Source organism: Sinocyclocheilus grahami, unplaced genomic scaffold, assembly GCF_001515645.1.
Source record: "Sinocyclocheilus grahami isolate Dianchi unplaced genomic scaffold, SAMN03320097.WGS_v1.1 scaffold406.1, whole genome shotgun sequence".
NCBI classification, from domain to species: Eukaryota; Metazoa; Chordata; class Actinopteri; order Cypriniformes; family Cyprinidae; genus Sinocyclocheilus; species Sinocyclocheilus grahami.
The window spans coordinates 348025-353195 of record NW_015505585.1 but is presented as its reverse complement, the minus strand read 5'-3'; the positions used below and the strand labels follow the sequence as shown (position 1 = coordinate 353195).

Below are 5171 nucleotides of genomic sequence, written 5' to 3'. Positions count from 1 at the left end.
TATATATATGTGTGTGTGTGTGTGTGTGTGCATGTGACCCTGGACCACAAAACCAGTCATAAGGGTACATTTTTTGAAATTGAGATTTATACACCATCTCAAAGCTGAATAAATACACTTTCCATTGATGTATGGTTTGTTAGGATAGGACAATATTTGTCCGAGAAAATCTGGAATCTGAGGGTGCAAAAAAATCTAAATATTGAAAAAATCGCCTTTAAAGTTGTCCAGATGAAGTTCTTAGCAATGCATATTACTAATCAAAAATTAAGTATCATTTTTATCATAAGTCATAAGTATTATTAAGTAATAAATATATTTATGGAACATGATCTTTACTTAATGTCCCAATGATTTTTTGGCATTTACCCATACAATGTATTTTTGGTTATTGCTACATATATACCCCACCGACTTAAGATTTAGGTTAGGTTAGATTTTGTGGTCCAGGGTCACACACACACACACACACACACACACACACACATATATATATATCAAAGGTTTGGAGTCGGTACGATTTTTTAAAAATGTTTTTAAAATAAATCTCTTATAGTTGCCAAGGTTGCGTTTGTTTAATCAAAAATGCAATAAAATTGTAATATTGTGAAATATAATTTCTATTTAAAATAACTTTTCTATTTTAGTATATATTCAAATGTAGTTTATTCCTGTGATGGCAAAGCTGAATTATCAGCAGCCATTACTCGAGTCTTCAATGACACATGGTCCTTCAGAAATCATTCTAATATGCTGATTTGCTGCTCAAAAACCTTTTGACAACAGTTTTGCTGCTTGATATTTTTTGTGGAAACCATGATACATTTTTTCAGGATTCTTTGATGAATAGAAAATTCAAAAGAACAGCATTATTTTAAAAATAAATCTTTTCTAACATGATATAAAATCATTACCGGCACTATTGATCAATTTAGTGCATCCTTGCTGAATAAAATGAATAATTTATTTAAAAATTAATCTTACTGAACCAAACATTTTTGAACAGTAGTATATATATATATATATATTATTATATTTTTAATTATTCTTTTATTTTCTTCCTTTTCTCTATTGTATTTATTTGTTGTAATTTTAAGCATTATATTTTACAAATAAATTCTTATTTTATCCTTTATTTTCACCCATGTTCATTTGCTTCAAAAGGTGATACAATGAAAAACGGCAAAATATTTTTTCTTTATTTTTAAAAAGTAAATGGCAGAGGTTTATAGAAGATTATGTGTGGCATTTATTTTCTACATTAATGTATTGTTAATTTGAATTAAATGCCAGCATATGTGTTTTTACTTGGTGCTCATTCAGTGTTTGTCTGGATTAGGGTGGATCTGAGTTGCGAGAGGGTCTCTCTCCTCAACCCTCTGGGCGTCATCTCACACACTCCTGCAGGGGACAGCCTGCCCCAGAGGAGACCCTCACATATCCCTACTGCATACAGTTATTAACAGCTATTTTAAATTGTGAAAATAATATTTCACAATATTATATTTTACTGTATTTTTAATTTAAAAAAATGCTTCTTTGGTGAGCATAAGAGACTTCTTTCGATGTGAATTAGATATATGCATTTACAATGTTTTGATTTACACAGAAATGCCCATTTGCCTCTTTGACCTTTGCTCTATCCTCAGCACCTTCTGTATGCAGTCAGACACCCTAGGTGCAAACAGAAGTAGACATGTTACTTTAGATCAGCGGAAATATGGCAATATGGCACCCGCATGTTCACTTCCCCTCTTTTTTTGTCTTTGTTTCACCCCTCCTTCAAAGAGCCAGTGTTCCCAGGACAGCATATGTTTGATCCACAACACTCTGCTTCAGTCTTGGACACTAATTTGAGTCTAGTCCAGCAAGGACTAAGGTCCTTGCTGGACCTTCTCCCATGGGCTCCATTCAGCCTCCAGGAAATGAGAGTGACCCCTGGAGGCCCAGTCTAGCTTTGCAAGGGCCCACGGATCTGTCAAAGCCTGGGACTCCCCGCCATAGGCAAAAGCTTCTCCAGAAACATTCATCAGCTCAGTCTGGCTGCTCCTTTACTGCTCCCTCTGGACCAAAGGCACATGGTAATATACTAGGACGTAGCATAATGGTCACTCGTATCTATGAGACCGATCTGCCAATTGTGATTTGATTGATTAATGTGTGTGCCTTATGCTATTAACCTCTTCTGATTCTCAAGGATTTTTGCCTTCATAAATGCTCTTCAGTTCTGTTACATTGTCTTTAGGTTTAGTGTACTTCCCCAAATGAAGTAACAAGTGCCTATTTGTTCTGTTTATTTGTTGAACCTGTGACCTAGTAGTTAGTTCACATTGCTTTCACTTATTAGACTGTTGCACATATGGACAGCATTAGTTTAAATCTGGTTTGTGACACAAATAAAATATTTAAAATACTGTTAATACCATGTTAAATACATGAAATACATTTAATGTCTACTGTAACTACATATGCACTTCAAAGTAGTAATTGGATGAATAATAGTAGGCCCCTTTTGTTCTCATGGACAGATGGACCCACAGGCTACGCTGCCCTCTAGTGTTTAAAGGCAGTTTTGGGCAATTACTCTGTTTCCAGTTTGGCATCAGTAGGCTGAACTGGATTATTTCAACATCAAGCTCATTTAATTTTGCTTACTGTTTTTTTTTTTTTTTTAACGAATCTATACACACATTTCTAATATAACCTGAGTATTATTTATCTTCTTTATTTATATTTACACATTTATATGCAATTGAGTTTTGGAGCTGACCTTGTTTATATGATATTTTGTTTATCTAGCACATTTTACTTTATTTATTAAGCACAGTGCCCTTTGACTTAGACTCTTCCTCTGCCTGTCAATCAAAATAACCCACTGGCTGCCAACTCATTACAGGCCCCCTTCTGACTGCCCACAACACCAAACACAGAGCAAATCCCAGTGTCGATCTGCCTTCATCAGGAGTGCCAGGGAATTTCATTGGTTAAAGCTGCAACTCATTTAGTTTAATGTTAGTGTGCAATTTTTAATGCTGATTAAATTATTAAGATTAGTAGATAAAGATTATGAAAATTAAGATTATTTTAGATTTTTCTTGCAATTTACAGTACACTACTGTTCAAAAGTTTGGGATCAGTAAGATTTTTTTTTTGTTTTTGAAAGAATTATCTTATGATCACCAATTTGATTTAAAAATACACTAAAAAGAGTAATATTGTGAAAAATTATTACAATTTACTTTTTTATCTGTAAATTAATTTATTCCTGTGATGGCAAAGCTGAATTTTTAGCAGCCATTACTCCAGTTTTTAAACAGTCGTACTGCTTAATATCTTTGTGGAATCCATAATAAATTTTTCAGGATTTTTTTTATATATAGAAAGTTCAAAAGAACATAAATTAGTTGAAATAGAATCTTTCTAGATGTCTTTACTGCCTTTTTTTTTTTGAACAATTTAATGCATCCTAACCTCAAACTTGTGGAATTTAAACACATTTTGGTAAAGGTCCTCTTTCCATTTCTTCACTCAGTGTTTCACTACATGTAAAACTTAAAGTTTATATAACTTTCTTTAATCCAGAAAGCCTCAGTGGTTTCATAGCGTGGCTGATCTCTTATTACCAACTGCAGCACATATCTATTTCTAATAACAGCCTCCATCCCACTCAGAAACCTGCTGTGCTGGTAAGAGCTGTTGCCAGGATAGTGCAGAGTGCCAAGCCAATGGCTGTTGCCAGGGGGATGCCCATTGCTGCAAGGCAGCCAGCAAGTGCCAAGTCTAAGATATCTGCCAAAACTCCACCAGCGCCAGGGATGCTGGGAAGAAATGTGGGTCAGAAGGTCAAGGTGCAGCCCTAAACTCCTCCAGCTACTCAAAAACGTCCTGCAAAGCCGCTAAACATGACAAACAACAAGAGGCCAGTGTGATGTCTGTGACAGTCACAACTTTATTAAATTAAGAACCTTTATGTTGGCTGTGTTGTACTGTTTAGCATAATTTCACAGTTTTTGGGTCGATATGTTTGAAGGCTTTGTAGCGGCTCTCTCTCATTTTCTCTGGACTTTGAGATGAAAGTGTGTGGTAATAGAGCCTTTTACCCCATGCTCAAGGTCAGGCAGTCTGTGTGAAAGCTGTTCATTAGACCAATTATTACCTCTAACAATGCAGTCAGGAGGAAATCAATAGTCACTGTCAGGGCTGTTTCAATGCCTAGCTCTGAAAATCAATCAGTCCGGCTTCTATCTGCATTCTCCTCCTTCAGTCATGTTCAGACAGCAGACATTTGCCGATATCAGCAAGAATTTTTGTATTAAATAATGCGTTAATAATGTTTAGCAGAATGTCTGCACCTTAAGCAATAATAGAACAATAACTTAAAGTGGTTTTCTTTTTTTTTAAAGTGTTCATTATAAAACAAATTATGTGCTAATAAATGTCCAGACTTGCTGTGATTATACCATTGAATTGTTTATTATTAGTTTTGTTATTCTCAGTGTGAGGAGGAGGAGTTATACATGGAGAGGCTGCAGGAGCAGATGCGACTGAGGGAGCAGGTTATCAAACAGAAGGAATGGATGAGATCTAGATGGGCCGTAAACAAGAAGCATCTGCGGCAGGAGCACTTCCAAACTGATAGTTCCACTGGGCACTGGAACACCAACCAAAATCAACAGAAACAGCCGTGCATCTTGGTTTCTTGCCCTCAAAAGGTTATGCACCAGCAGCCCTTCCATAATCCCCCTCACTGTCTTGTCTTGGAGTGCCATCCAGAATTTCAGCCCTTGCCTTCACAGCAGCACCAGTACCAGGTTTTAGCACCCCCACTTCAGCCTCCATGACAACAAGCTCCACCGGCACGAGGGCATCCATCAGGCCGTGCAGCAGAGCTGCAGCATAATCAGTCTCATCAGTGGGGCGCAGACAGGGTGGTGTTACATGGAATAGAGCAAGTCCAAGATCAGATGAACCAACAGTACAGTATTGAAGAGGCTCATGCAGCAGGTCCGCAGGAAGTCTGGCGAGGACGCAAGAGGATGTGTGAGCCGAGAATGTCTAACGGGCCTGTTCCCACTAAAATTAGAGTGGTAAAACACATCAGCCCAGTTGTAAGTACGGTTCTTTCCCATGAATACCACCTTAAATTATTATTTGGGAATTAATTAGTCAAA

The 5171-nt window shown here is 36.8% G+C and overlaps 1 pseudogene; it reads left to right on the top strand.

Moving 5' to 3' along the window:
* LOC107550692 (uncharacterized) overlaps positions 1 to 4968 on the top strand; it is a 19105-nt pseudogene extending 14137 nt beyond the window's left edge.
* Positions 4969 to 5171: the final 203 nt, after the last annotated feature.